Below are 15923 nucleotides of genomic sequence, written 5' to 3'. Positions count from 1 at the left end.
GCCCCTAGATTTTTTTTTTTGCGAAAGCACCAATTAGAAAAAAAAAATCTGCAGGTGCTGGGGGGCAGAATATAATAGAGGGCAGGTGGGAAAGGAAAGGTCAAGCAGCAAAAAGGATGGGGACAAACAGATGAGGAGAGAACACCACAGAAGCACATTGGTGAAAGAGGACAACACAGCACGGGATGGTGGGAGACACATGGATGAGAGAGACTGCAGGTGGGGATACCAACAGAGGGACAAGAGACAGCAATACCATATAGGTGGCAGAAGCATACGAAGCAGAGAGCTGAAAGACATATGCACTCTTGCGGAGTGCTTAAGCAAAAAGAACAAAGAAGTTACCTAAATATGAGCAGTGGAAGAACAATGATACGGAGGTCATGCTTCAGGCAGGATCAAACACAAGATGAACAAGGCAAGTCAGTGAGTAAGAAGCAAGCAAATGACAATGACAATAAAGTCAGGCAATGGTAAGCATGGGGCAAGTTTTGAGCACACTGTAAGATCCTGGTAAACTAGCACTGTCTGGGTAGCTTGACATAAAACACTTTGTGTAGTAGTCATAAGGGTCAATGCAAAGCAGTTTGTGTCACTGCGAACCACAGTTCACTAAACAACTTTTTATAAAAGTTAAAATAATATGCAGTCCCTTTCAGAGTAAGACATTTCATTGACTCACAGAAAGGACTATTAGTTGTCCAGTTTGGAGAACTTAACATTAAAGGGCACATTCCCGCAAATACGTTTTTGCTTACTGAATGGATCACAATGTAAAATCAAAGATTCGCCCAGTTACTTTCTTTTTTTCAATGAAACTTCTATCACTTTTCTCCAATTTTAAGAACTAAATGGTAACCCTTAGACACAACCATCTGTGTTCCTTCCTGCTACTGTCTGACACATTTCCAGTGGAAATGAGGCATACAATGCTTTGTTACTTCATGCAGAGCACTCCTCCCAAGACATCCACATAATGTAACAAAGCATTAAGTGCCTCTTTACCACTTGAAATTTGTCAGAGTATTCACATCTGTGAGAAATATGAGAACAGGGCCTTCAAAATAGCCCACCCATATTGCATTTTAATAAAGTGCTACAGCTCTTTGAACAAAATCCTTTACTCCTAAGAAGGTCAGAAGAGACCCTGCTGTTGCGCCAAATAGGCTAAACTGAGGCCGAAAACAAAGATCATGGAAAGACCGTCTGCCTTTGAAGGATTATGTTTCATGGGTCATCAAAAGTGGCAAGATGGGCACACGTTCAGAGAGAGACCATCAAACAGACATGCAGCTCTTAGTAGGTAACCCCACAAAGAACAGTACATCATTGCTTATCTTGGAATATGTCTGGTCATTTATATCTGCATGTACCTCACTGTCTGGAACCACAAAAGATGGCAAATTACAGTGGACCCTGGTGAAACAGTACACAGTGGCAGGTTTCAGTATTCACTGATGCAGATGTTGTCCATATCAAAATAGTTAAGTATGCCATCAAGCATTGCACGTGAAAGACACATTTAAAGATATTTTTCTGTTTGCGGCAGAAAAGGAACTCTTTCATTTGTTCCTGGCTCAAAACTAGAAGAAATATGGATAGGGACATGGAGGGACAGGTAGTCCAACCCAATGCATAGGAACTAAAGCTCTTCCAATCCAAAAAGCAAAACGATTTTTAAGGGACCGATGAGAACTCTAGGAAGATGGAAGATCTATGGCAGGAGGCGGGTGGAAATAAAGAGGCAGCCCACGGCATGATGGAGCCCCTTTAGGAAATCCTTGTAATCTCTAAAGGGCCAGTAGCAAAAGTTAAAGACCTCATTAGGAATTATAAGATCCACTGAAACAGTACACATCCTGTGCATTTCACCCAGGGATTTCAGTTGCTGAAAGTAGCTCATGTCTTTGGGTGAGGTGCAGGGAAAAATTGAGGAATGACCTGGGAATCCAGAATTAAGTTACATTTCTCTAAGAAATGGTAACATGAGGGGCATAATCAACATGGAGGTAATGAGGCCCTCCTAATGAAGACCATTGTGTCTGATAATTCAAGTGAACTATTTGTTCTGCTTGCATTTTGTGGAATTTCTTTCTGGCTCTAACTGGGGCAGCTACTAACAGTTAACTATTTAAATTAGATTAGGGAGTGCAGATGCTGGATGAGGTGTGAGCCGTGATCTGAATTCTAATGCAAATAAAGTTGTTTGATAATAGTGTTTAAAGTCCATGCAAAATGCTTGAGCTCCTCAGGTACTAGGTCTGTAAGTCACAGCAACAGCCAACATTAGCTGTCTGTTGTCAAAACCCTTTTGCTGCAACACAAAATACAAAGAGCAGGCTTTGGGCACCTTGCCCCTTACTGGAATCCTGTTCTTGTCTGAGTTCCATTCTCTCTTCTATGACTTTCCTCCCTATTCTTGTGTTTGTTCCGCCTCTGGGGCATTTCTTCTTTACATTGTTTCTGACTGGATGACTAGTATCCTTCCACTGTTGACATGAAGGGGCTATTTTTTATTTGTCTTTCCCTTTCTTTGCTCTCTTTTCTGCCCCATTTTATCTTGAGAGCCCAGCAGGTGCCCACTCCTACTAAGCCATTGCCATTTGCTTTTACCCATTTAGTAAAGCACCGTAAACTACCCCCTAGCTTTTTGATTTCTTTTTTAACTTTTTTGTTTAAAATTATTTTTATGAGGGTCTATCAACTACTCACTCCTACCAGGTCACTCACTTGTCGCCATTTTTGAACGATCCCATACATACTTTTTTTTTGTTTATTTCACTGGTCTGAAATGTCTATCCACCATGTTGGAAAGGCAAATTATAAATGAAGTATATACAAAATTCATCCCAAAATGGCTGCCACAGGTAAGAATGGGAGCTCATGTGCGGCACCCATCTTGCAACCATTTATTTTTATATTTTAATTTTAAAAAATCCAAGATGTCCAACAATGCATTCATACTCATGCACACACATGGACAACCATCTTGGAATGCCTTTCTGCAATAAACTGTAGTGTTGTGTTAGAAATGTGGTCTCTAGTTGGCAGAAGTATACACCCTTGTCCAAGTAGGAACCAAAATCCTAGTCAGGGTAAGTCACACACAATCCAAATTATCCTGTGCCCACTCCCTGGTAGCTTGGCACTGAGCAGTCAGGTTTAATTTAAAAGACAATGTGTCAAGTACCTGTGCAATAAATCATAAAGTAACACAATCAAAACACCACAAAAATACACCACACAGGTTTAGAAAAATATAGGATAATTTATCTGATTAAAATAAGGTAAAACCAATAAGGATTCAATAAGCACAGTTGAAATATCACTTTTGCAGGTTTAAAAAGACTCTTAAATCTTTAGAAATCAACTGTTGTCTCTTGATTACACAAAGTACCTGGTTTGCGTCAAAAATACGACGCACGGAGACCACAGAGAAGAAGATGCATGGAAAAATAGGGTGTGCATTGGATTGTCCGACGCAGCACACGCAACGCGTCATTTCTTTCCATGCCGCAAGGGGCTTGCATAGTTTCTCGGCGTGCAGTTTTGGTTCCTCACTGCGATGCAGGGATCTTTTTGATGCCAAGGGACGATGGGGGGAAATCCTGGGCGCGATGAAAGAAGTCACAGGCGTTGATCTGGTAGGGCGATGTGTCAAATTTTCTGTCGCATGGCAGGTGCTGCATAAATTTTCCACTCGGGGAATCGGCTGCATAATTACTGTTCGGCTGTCTGTCGATCTGGTAGGGCTGTGCATCTCATTTTCTGTCGCAATGCAGGTACTGTGTCAAATCTTCATTCAGGAAGTTAGGCTGCATAGTTCCAGTTCGGCTATGCGGCAAGTTCTCGGTCGCAAGACGGCTGTGCATCGTTTCTGTCAGAACGTGCGTTGATTTTCAGCGCACAAGGAGTTTCCTGACGAGATTAAGTCTTTTTGGCCCTGAGACTTCAGAAAACAGGAGGCAAGCTCAATCCAAGCCCTTGGAGAGCACTTCTCAGCAAAGTCAGAGGGCAGCAGCGCAACAGCAGGGCAGCAGTCCTTCACAGCAAAGCAGTCCAGATGAGTCCTTTGGGCAGCCAGGCAGTTCTTCTTGACAGGTTGCAGGTTCAGGTCCAGAAGTGTTGGATTTGGTGGGGTCAGGGACCCAGTTTCTATACCCAAAAATGCCTGTGAAGTGGGGGAGACTTCAAAGAGTGCTTTTGAAGTGCACTAGTTCCCCGTTCAGTACAGATCTGTCTGCCAAGGACCCAGTAGGGCAGGGGTTTTCAAACTGGGGGGCGAGCCCCCCTAAGGGGACCTCAAGTGATCCCAGATGGGTGCCAGGCTATGGCCAAAAGAAGCAGTGCCTTATTTTAAGTTGAAAAAAACGTGAGCAGCAGTAAACCTCTTTGTAATTTGCCATCACTAACATGTTTAGTCATTTACATCCAAGCTGGGAGTATGTGTGAAAAGGGAAGGGACTCCAAATACCCATCCAAACCTCTGCCCCACTTCCAATAATCGCACAGTGGATACGTTTACATGTTAGTAAGGCCCACCTGACAAGAACAGTATGTTTGGCATCATGTATTTGATTCATTTTTAAAACAGTATCAGATCTTCACTGCAATGTTTCAATAAGTCCAGACATATATAAATATTGCCAATTTAGTAGAATAAATTTGAAAGATTTGAAGGGGGCGATGTGTTTTTTTCTCATTAGAGGGGGCTAGGCATTAAAAGATTTGAAGACCACTGTAGTAGACTCATTTAGTATGCAGATGAGTGCAGGTGTGACTGATTGTCCTGTGTTTCTGGTTGTCTTGGTGAAATGCACAAGGAAGCTGTCAACCATCCCAGCCCAGACATTGATTGGAGACAGGCTGTCAGGCACAGAGGGATTTGAGTGAAGAGAAATGCTAACTTTCTAAAAGTGACATTTCTAAAATAGTCATATAAAATCCAACCTCGCCAATAAGCAGGATTTTCTATGACCTTTCTGGCCATTCTTAATATGACTTGGTTACCCCTTTCTGATCAGGATCTATCACTCAAACAGTACTGTATATGAGGGAAGTCCTCATGCTATCCTATAAAAGGAGCAGGCCTCAGAGTAGTGGAAAACAAATTTAGGTGTTTTCCACTACCAGGACACATAAAACACACCTGTACATTTTACCTACATAGCACCCTGCCCTATCGGTTACCTAGAGCCTACCTTAGGGGTGACTTATACATGGGAAAAGTGGAGTTCAGGGCTTTGCAAGTACTTTAAAATGCCAAGTCGAAAAGGCAGTAAACTGCACATACAGGCCTTGCAATGGCAGGTCTGAGTCATGGATAAGGAGCTACGTATGTGGGTAGCACAACCAGTGCTGCAGGCCCACTAGTAGCATTCAGTTTACGGTACATGTAGTGCACTTTACTAGGGACTTACAAGTAAATCAAATAGGCCATTTAGGAATGAACCAATGTTACCATGTTTGAGAAAGAGCATATACACTTTAGCACTGGTTAGCAGTGATAAAGTGCACACAGTCCTATAACCAGCAAAAACTGTGTCAGAAAAGTGGAGGGAGGCAGGCACAAAGTTGAGGGTTGACCATCCTAAGGCTGTCAGGTCTAACATGCTGCATTTATACTAAAAGGCGGGACTTATTGGTGTGCCAAGGGTTATTTTTTATTTTTATTGTCATCTCCAATCACTCTACATGGTGATAGAGGAATGGAATATTGGTGCTTCCTACGAGAGGATAGTGAATGTTTAGAGTCAGCAGTGCCTGTGCATTCTAGTAGGCATGCAAGATAATGACTGAAAAAAGTGCAGGAGAAATATCATCAAAGGGCATCTCACTGATACACAGTGGAGAAGGAAAATTATTTAAATGAACAATTCTGAAGGGCAAGAGCTTAGACGTTTAGTCAAACTTTAAAAGGAAACAATATAGGACAGTGTCCTAGAGGAAAGCAAGGCTTAGACAGGCAATAGAGCGTAAATTTTAATTCTGTTCCTCATGTCACTAAAGTCAGCACACTGTGACAGTTGAAGTTTAAGAATGCACATGACAGAAAAACTAATGTAGAAAGCTGCGCTGACATGCATGAAGGTTGCACTGACAGCATTTTAAATGTGCTATTTGCTTGTATTTCATGTTTTAACACTGGTGCCTTTCTAATTAAATCACATGCTAGAAGGTTAAAGTTGACGTTAAAATGTAATTTGGACTTTAGACTAAGTGGGTCATTACAAGTTTGGCGGTACCAGGACCGCCATGTTGGCGACGGCGGTCGTACCGCCAACGGGCTGACAGAGAAGGCCACCAAATTATGACCATGGCGGTCTTCAAAACAGAAGACAGCCAAACCACTGCCACTACTGCCAGTGCGGTAGCCACGTTCAGGCTGGCGGACACCATGTTTCTGCTGGATATATTACGAGGCTCCACACCACCAAGGTTTCCGCTGCGGTCGCACCACCACGAAAACCCTGCCAGAAACCAACTCTATAAAAGGAGACACCCACCTTCAGGAGCACATACCTGTCTGGAGCCACCATAGAACCTGAACTGCACGTCCTCCCGATGCTCCTGCACGCACAACGACTCTGGAACCAGAACGGCGACAACAACTGTGAGTATACACACCTACCTGAAACTAAGAAAAACGCATGCACACACAACATACACATCTGGGACGGCATGAGACAGCAACACACACAGACACACGTAACCACCCACCCATACCCACATACACACATGCACACCCATACTACACACACAACGGCCAACACACACGTACAATACACACACCAACTCGTAGACACACAGCACCAGCACAGTCCAACACAACAATATACAAGACCACTGATTCACACAACTATACCACAACTACACATTCTTCGGCAAGCTAACACATTGCACACCTCCACATGACACTACATACATTCAACAACACGTAACAACAGCTGACAACCAATATAAACATTCACACAGCCACACAATGAAGCATACGCCATACCACGCTAACACAACAGACAATGCTTCTGACATACCCATCACCACATACACGCACACACAACAACCACACAAGGGCACACAACACCACCATTATACATGTCAACACAAACAAAACACAAATTTTCAACATACATGCATGTTCCAAACACAAACATATCCTACACACAATACACATCCATCACAGCGGGACAAATGGCAGGGCCACACCCACACATGCTGCCCAGACACTACAACTAGCACAACCAACACACACACACTCACACACAAACCAAAGCAGGCAAGACCAAAACAGTGATGTGCAAAGAAAGGCAGGACAAGTATGTAACCATCGAACCCACAACTGGTTGGCCCAGTTATATATATATATATATATATATATATATATATATATATACACACACAAAGAGAAGGCTATTGGGAAGTCCAAAGTTCAAGGCACCAATGGAACTTCTGTGTGCCCCTACATGACTCCTGACTGCTATATGACCTCCACAGAGTAGGGGCATTAAGGGGGCAAGGAGGCACCTCAGGGATTGGGAAGGGGGAGAGGGAGGTTTGGGCTTCGGTTTAGGAGGGGGGTTCTTTGGGCTTGGGAGGGGAGGTCTTTGGGTGTGGACTTGGGAGGGGTCTACTTCTTAGCAGGGGAGGGGCATGGATGCTAGCATGGGGGCAGGAGAGGACTTGAAGGTGGAAGGGCTGGACTTGGGGTGGGACACAGACTGTAGGTATCACTGGGTGGGAGAGGAGTACAGAACAGGGAAAACTCCGACAGGAAATGCTTCTTAGACACACAGGGCGGTCATGGAAAAAAGGTTTGGGAGTGGAGGTACAGGGAGTGGTTGTAGGAGGTGTCTTGGTGAATTTCTTGGGTGCATGTGCGTGTGAGGAATGCTTGTGGGTGCTGGATGTCTGTTGGTTGGGTGAGTATGGGCGTTTATGTGTCTTAGGAGGAGGTGCTGGGAGATACCATGCTGGATGGGTGACTGTCTATTGGGGTGGTGTCTGCAGGTATGGAAGATGTGCTGCTTGTGGGTGTGTCAGTGGTTGTAGTGTCTGCGGATGTGGTGACTGGGGTGGATGTTTGCAGGTCTGATATTGTGCTGACTGTGGGCAAGATAGGAGTTTTGGTTGGATCAGTGAATGTTGGTGTGGTGGCTGCAGGTGTGTCTAGTGTAGTGCCTGTGAAGGTGGGGTAAGTGTGGCAGTCTCTGCAGGTATTGAGTGTTGGTGTGTCTGCAGGTGGGTGTTTTTTATGTGCATGCCAGTGGTGGGTCTTGTGCCTGTGTTTGTTTAAGCTACCCTTGAAGTTTGAGGTGGATGCATGCTTGTCGGTCTGTGTGCTTTGGCTGGGTTTGGGAAGAGAGGTTTGGGATTGGGAAGAGGTAAGCGGCGGGGGGATGGTAGACAAAGGGTGACTGGCTGCCATCAGTGTGGAGGCCAGAGTCTGAAAGGATCTCTGTAGGCCAGCCAGTGTACTGTGAATGCTCTCCAGGAACGCATTGCTGTGCTGCACCTGAGCTGCCAGTCCCAGGATGGCATTCACGATGGTCGACTGACCTACAGAGATTGACCTCAGGAAGTCAATAGCCTACTCACTGAGGGCAGCAGTGCTGACTGGAGCATAGGTGCCTGCAGCGGAGACTCCCACCCTCTTGTGTGAGCAGGCACGGGAAACTGGGTGGAGAGCTACAATGAGGGCATTGGTAGTAAGTGGGGTGGAGGACTGAAATCATGCTGGGCTGGTCCCAGAAGGGTCCACCACCGCCAGAGAGTGTCCAATGCAGGAAGATTTTGAAGATGACGTGAAAGATGTGGTCTCCCCCGTGGCACTCCCCTCACCCTCCGTGCCACTGGGTCCCTTGTTGTCACTGGTAGCAGCACTACGGGTCCTGTGGCCTGCAGCATCCCCACTCGGCTGTGCCCCTTCTCCTTCACCTGCCGATGCTGATGCACAGAGAGAGAGAGAGAGAGAGAGGGAGGGAAAGAGAGATAGGGCAAGACAGGGTTAACATATACCTCTCATACACACATGTAAACATGCACATATGTAATTGTAATTGTAATTGTAATCGTATTTATATAGCGCTTACTACCCCTGACGAGGCGTCGAAGCGCTTTTCGATGAGTAGCACGCTACTCCGGTACCCAACAAGAATTAGTGATGGATTAGTATAATTTAATAAGGAGTACAGTTTTAGTATTATTATGAGTTAATTTGAGTTGCGGATATGAGAGTTTGTTAGTTAGATTGACTGGAGTAATGGAGGGGTGGAGGAGGAAAGAAATCCAGAAGTGTTAATTGGGAGTTTATCCTTCATTTGCTCAATCCAAAGGCTTGAGATGAATAAAAGGGGGGCGGAGGGGAAAGAGGATGTGGAAGGGTTAGGGAGAGCATAGTAGCAGGGTGAGATGAATGCAGGAGAATTTAGTAGGGTTGTGTGGGAGGTCACAGAGGTAGAGTGAGGTTTGGTGAGTTAGATGTGGGGGTGGAGGGATGAGCTTAGGCAGAGATATTTAGGAGATGGAAGTGGTCGAAGGGATTTGGGATGAGTCCGAGTGAGAATGGAGGATAGTTTGATAGAGACATGACATAAGAGCGATGAGTAGATAAGTGTGATAAAAAGAGAGCAGAAATTCATAGAAACATGCCAGGCACAGAAACAACATATATACATATATATATATATTTATACACACACACACACATGACTATACACACACATCTGCACATACAATACATAATTAGAAACATGGGTAAAAAATACTTAGTCGTCCATCCATCATCCTGGTAAAAAGGCGGGAACTCCCCCACCTACCTCGAGGGTGGACGGGGCGTGGCCCAGCGGGCGGAGCCCACAGGTGCTCCACAAAGGGAGAAACCCTCCACTCTGTGTCTCCAGCAGAGGAAGACAGAAACCGCGCGTCCCAGTCAGACACAGACCACGCTCCAGCACATCATCAGCTCACCTCCAGGAAGGATTCCAGATCCCCTCCGCCATGGGATCTCTGAGCGCACAGCCCCGCCCCGCCCCATCCCTGCTAAGCCCAAGAGCCAGGGTGGGCCGTCCTTTCCAGAAGGTGAGCTTCAAACACGGCATCTGCCGCGTCCACATTGTACACTAGGGTACGTGATGGGCCACTGGGGCAAAACGTCTTCAGCAACCTTGTGTGCCCCCGGCAATGTCATTGCCACTGGTGCGTCCCCGCGGAGATGTCCTCGCGCCCCTGCGCATCAACGACGCACCACGCGAGTCGGCGGCAAACGCAGTGGGGTCGCCTTGGAAAGCTGTCCATCATTCTGGCAAGAGGTGGGAATTCCCCTACCTACTTCGAGGGTTGACGGGGCGTGGCTCAGCGGGCGGAGCTTACAGGTGCTTCATAAAGGGAGAAACTTCTACTCTGTGTCTCCAGGAGAGGAAGATAGAAACCGCGCGTCACAGTCAGATACAGATTAGGCTCCAGTACATCATCAGTTCACCTCCAGGAAGGATTCTGGATCTTCCTCTGCTATGGGATCTCTGAGCGCACAGCCTTGCTTTATCTTTGCCAGGCCCGAGAGTTAGGGTGGCTTGTCCTTTCCAGAAGCTGAGCTTCGACTGCGGCACCTGCTACGTTTATATTGGTAAGTGCTTCCTTTGAGGTTTAGTTTCTGTAAAATGAGCATCGTGGCCTACACAACCGGAGTATTTTCTACGAGTATGTCAGTAAGCGTTACCTAGCATGTTTTATATACCCTGTTTATATTGTACATTAGGGGTACGTGATGGGCCACGGGGTAAACGTCTCCAGCAACCTTGTGTGCCTTTGGCAATGTTATTGTTACTAGTGCGTCTTTGTGGAGATGTCCTCGTGCTTCTGCGCATCAACAACACACCACCGGAATCGGCGGTAAAAACGCAGTGGGCTCGTTTTGGAAAGCTGTCCGTCATCCTGGCAAGAGGCGGGAATTCCTTACCTACTTCGAGGGTGGACGGGGCGTGGCTCAGCGGGCGGAGCTTACAGGTGCTTCATAAAGGGAGAACCTTCTACTCTGTGTCTCCAGGAGAGGAAGATAGAACCCGCGCGTCACAGTCAGATACAGACCACGCTCCAGCACACCATCAGTTCACCTCCAGGAAGGAATCCAGATCTTCCTCTGCTATGGGATCTCTGAGCGCACAGCCGTGCTTCATCCTTGCCAAGCCCAAGAGCCAGGGTGGCTTGTCCTTTCCAGAGGCTGAGCTTCGACTGCGGCACCTGCTACGTTTATATTGGTAAGTGCTTGGTATGTGAGAATACATTTCTTGGCTAGGCTATATCAGGTGCCAATACACATTTCCTACATCATGACACAATATGTCACTACTACCCAACCCTGTATGCCAACATTCACACCTACATCTAAGTCCAAGTAGGGCAACACGACTGGAGTCAGCCACATGATCACCACCAAAGCCATGTTTGCATGCACATCATGTCCTGGATGAAGTAAAAATCACTCGCTGAGTTCAAAACATACCTCTTCTTACTCCTATCACCCATTGGAAGTGCAGCTGACTGAACAAAACACATCAGGCCTGTACAGTTACAACAGCTGATCAGTCCATGTCCCTTCTGAAATATCCATGACAGTGAAAACTACTCCACTCACACACCAGACAGCATCTGCCTGTCACATTACATGGCTGACCTAACACTCTGTACAGTAATGCCAATATAGATTTAATAACTGAATTACCAATTGCAAGTTAGACACCCTGTAGGGGGCTGCCCTGGCTAATAGTGGGTTCCTGATGGTACTTACACCTTGTGCCAGGTCCAGTTATCCCTTAATAGTAGATTAGATGTGTTCTAGCAGCTTAGGCTGATAGAGGTAGCTATAGCAGAGCAGCTTAGGCTGAACTAGGAGACATGCAAAGCTCCTACTATACCACTTATATCAAATAGCACTATATCATAAGAAACACAATACTCAGAGTTACTAAAAATAAAGCTACATTATTTTAGTGGCAATATGCCAAAAGTATCTCAGAGGATATACCCCCTTAGAAGGTAAGTAATATACACAAAATATACACACAAACCAAAATCAGGTAAGTAAACAGGTAGAAAAGTAGTGCAAATACAACACAACAGAATGCAATAGGAGATAATAGGCCTAGGGGCAACACAAATCATATACTCCAAAAGTGGAATACGAACCACGAATGGACCCCAGGCCTAGTGTACTGTGTAGAGGGTGATGATGGGAGTGTAAGAAAACACTAAGGGTGTCCAAGATACCACACCCCAAGATCCTGAAAAGTAGGAGTAAAGTTACCCTACTAACCCAGAAAGACAGTAAAGTCGAGCTAGGGGATTCTGCAAAGACAACAACTGACTGCAAAGCACTGAAGATGGATTCCTGGACCTGAGGACCTGCAAAGGAAGGGGACCAAGTCCAAGAGTCACGCAAGTGTCCTGGGGGGGCAGGGGCCCAGTAAACCCCGGATGAAGGTGCAAAAGGGCTGCCTCCGGGTGGAAGAAGCCAAAGAATCTGCAACAACGGAAGGTGCCAGGAACTTCCCCTTTGGTCAGAAGATGCTCCACGTCGTGCTGGAGGATGTAGAATTGTTTCCATGCAGAAGGACCACAAACAAACCTTGCTAGTGGCAAGAGTCGCAGTTGAAGGTTTTGGGTGGTGCCAGGGCCCAGGAAGGACCAGGAGGTCACCCCTTGGAGGAGGAGATAGAGGGGGTGCTCAGCAACACAGAGAGCCCATGCAGAAGCAGGAAGCACCTGCAGAAGCACCTGAACAGGCGTTCAGAAAATCTGAGCACGTTGGTCGACTCAGCACAACAAAAAAGGGTCCCACGAAGTCAGAGATCAACTCAGCAAGTTGGACAATGCAGGACAGAGTGCTGGGGACCTGGGCTGTGCTGTGCATGAAGGAAGTCTTGCAAAAGTGCACAGAAGCCCTAGCAGCCGCAGTTCACACAGTACACAGGATTACTGTCTGGCGTGGGAAGGCAAGGAATTACCTCCACCAAATTTGGACAGAAGGGCCATTGGACTGTCGGGGACACTTGGGTCCAGCTCCTGTGTTCCAGGGACCACGCTCGTCAAGATGAGAGGGGACCCAGAGGACTGGTGATGCAGAAATTTGGTGCCTGCGTTGGCAGGGGGAAGATTCCATCGACCCAAGGGAGATTTCTTCTTGGCTTCCAGTGCAGGGTGAAGGCAGACAGCCCTCAGATCACGCAGCGCAAGTAAACAGTCGAGAAAGCCGGCAGGATGAGGCGCTACAATGTTGCTGGTAGTCTTCTTGCTACTTTGTTGCGGTTTTGCAGGCGTCCTGGAGCAGTCAGCGGTCGATCCTTGGCAGAAGTCAAAGAGAGAAGTGCAGAGGAACTCTGGTGAGCTATTGCATTCGTTATCTGAAGAGAAACCCACAGGAGAGACCCTAAATAGCCCTCAGAGGAGGATTGGCTACCTAACCAGGTAAGAGCCTATCAGGAGGGCTCTCTGACGTCACATGCTGGCACTGGCCACTCAGAGGTCTCCATTGTGCCCTCACACCTCTGCATTCAAGATAGCAGAGGTCTGGGACACACTGAAGGAGCTCTGGGCACCACCCCTGGGGTGGTGATGGACAGGGGAGTGGTCACTCCCCTTTCCTTTGTCCAGTTTCGTGCCAGAGCAGGGACTGGGGGATCCAGAACCGGTGTAGACTGGTTTATGCAAGGAGGGCACCATGGGCCTGATTACAACTTTGGAGGAGGTGTTAATCCGTCCCAAAAGTGACGGTAAAGTGACGGATATAACACCAGCCGTATTACGAGTCCATTATATCCTATGGAACTCGTAATATGGCTGGTGGTATATCCGTCACTTTACCGTCACTTTTGGGATGGATTAACACCTCCTCCAAAGTTGTAATCAGGCCCCATGTCTTCCAGAGGCCAGGAGAGACTACTCCTCTCAGGCCCTTAACACCTATTTCCAAAGGGAGAGGGTGTAACACCCTCTCTCAGAGGGAATTCTTTGTTCTGCTTCCTGGGACTGGGCTGCCCAGGCCCCAGGGGGGCAGAAACTTGTCTGAGGGTTGGCAGCAGCGGTAGCTGCAGTAAAACCCCAGAGAGCTAGTTTGGCAGTACCCGGGGTCCATGCTGGAGCCCGGGGGATGCATGGAATTGTTCGCCCAATACAAGAATGTTATTGCTGTGACAATTTCATGATCCTAGACATGTTACTTGGCCATGTTCGGAGTTACCATTGTGACGCTACACATAGGTATTGACCTATAAGTAGTTCACGTGTGTAATGGTGTCCACGCACTCACAAAGTCTGGGGAAATTGCCCTGAACAATGTGGGGGCACCTTGGCTAGTGCCAGGGTGCCCTTACACTCAGTAACTTTGCACCTAACCTGCACTAAGGGAGGGTAGACGTATAGGTGACTTATAAGTTACTTAAGTGCAGTGTAAAATGGCTGTGAAATAATGTGGACGTTATTTCACTAAGGCTGCAGTGGCAGTCCTGTGTAAGAATTGTCTGAGCTCCCTATGGGTAGCAAAACAAATGTTGCAGCCCACTGGTATCTCCTGGAACCCCAATACCCTGGTTATCTAGGTACCATATACTAGGGAATTATAAGGGTGTTCCAGTATGCCAATTAGAATTGGTAAAATTAGTCACTAGCCTGCAGTGACAATTTTAAAAGCAGAGAGAGCCTAAACACTGAGGTTCTGGTTAGGCACCACATGGGGAACACATACAGGGCACACTTTATGAGCACTGGGGTCCTGGCTAGCAGGATCCCAGTAACACAGGCAAAAACAAACATATATCCAAGTAAAAATGGGGGTAACATGCCAGGCAAGATGGTACTTTCCTACACACCCATACAGGTGACATCTGATGAGTACTATACAAGTCAAAGGTACAGGCATTTGATTAGTCTGACCCAATCACAGAGGAAGATCTGAAGACACCAAACACATATATATCACAACTAATCCTACATCTAAGTGCATCTACACTGGCCCATATAGAACATATTACATATCGATATTCAATCACTGAGTGCACTGTCACAACTGATTAACTTCAGGAACACACATATGACATCATGGTCCACATACAATACCACCACACATGTGGTTTCACCAGTAGGACTTCACGTGATAACACCACCCTCACTCACACCATTCCAGATTTCTAAATACCTTTACCTAAGTCCAGACAACACACATCGCAGAAGGTAAATACATGTAAGCATTATGCACACATGGAGCAACATCATTGCCTTTGCACTGACAACACATCCCACTACTACACAGGGCAGCCTCAGGAGAGAAAATACCACATTTAATTCACATCAACCTCCCATAAGTCATACAATACCCAAACCTATCCCAATCACCCACTTTAGCAAGACCAAGGATAGCAGACATTGCCCCACCCCATCAGATGTGCTCCCAAGTAAACATTAAGACATGATGTAGGCAGCAATTCATCTATGTTTCACTGTGCCTTCTAAGGCATTGGCATACATGGCATTTACATTACATATTGACAATGACAAGGTCTGCCTAGGCAGTTACCACCTCTAGTACCATTGCATTGGGATCAAGGTTTCATCCCCATAAGTCTAGCACTTAGAAATGAATGAGGATTGCAATCAGACCAAATCAAACGTGCATTTCAAATTATCTTACTTTAGCAACCTTTCACATACCCTATTGATAGCAGATAAGCAATATATGGGGATACAACAATCAAGTCATTAGTCCAGTTCTATACAGGCCATATCTGTGGTGGAAATATAATGGCTGCCTCACATGGAGTCAATACCATTACAGGTACTTGATGTATACAGTCCCTGTGATAAAACGAGGGTCATGCAGTTGCTTATACAGGTGTGCTATACAAATGGGAGTGGACTGACACCTTAGAACCACAAAT

General features: G+C 46.3%; 1 protein-coding gene across 2 annotated transcripts in view; it reads right to left on the bottom strand.

Moving 5' to 3' along the window:
• Positions 1-15923, bottom strand: part of RETREG1 (reticulophagy regulator 1) — a 609140-nt gene that overhangs the window by 254502 nt on the left and 338715 nt on the right. The gene's annotated exons all lie outside the window — the stretch shown is intronic.

This window comes from Pleurodeles waltl, chromosome 2_2 (genome assembly GCF_031143425.1).
Source record: "Pleurodeles waltl isolate 20211129_DDA chromosome 2_2, aPleWal1.hap1.20221129, whole genome shotgun sequence".
In the NCBI taxonomy this organism is placed as follows: Eukaryota; Metazoa; Chordata; class Amphibia; order Caudata; family Salamandridae; genus Pleurodeles; species Pleurodeles waltl.
The sequence above is the reverse complement of the archived record's forward strand: the minus strand, read 5'-3'. Positions and strand labels throughout refer to the sequence as shown.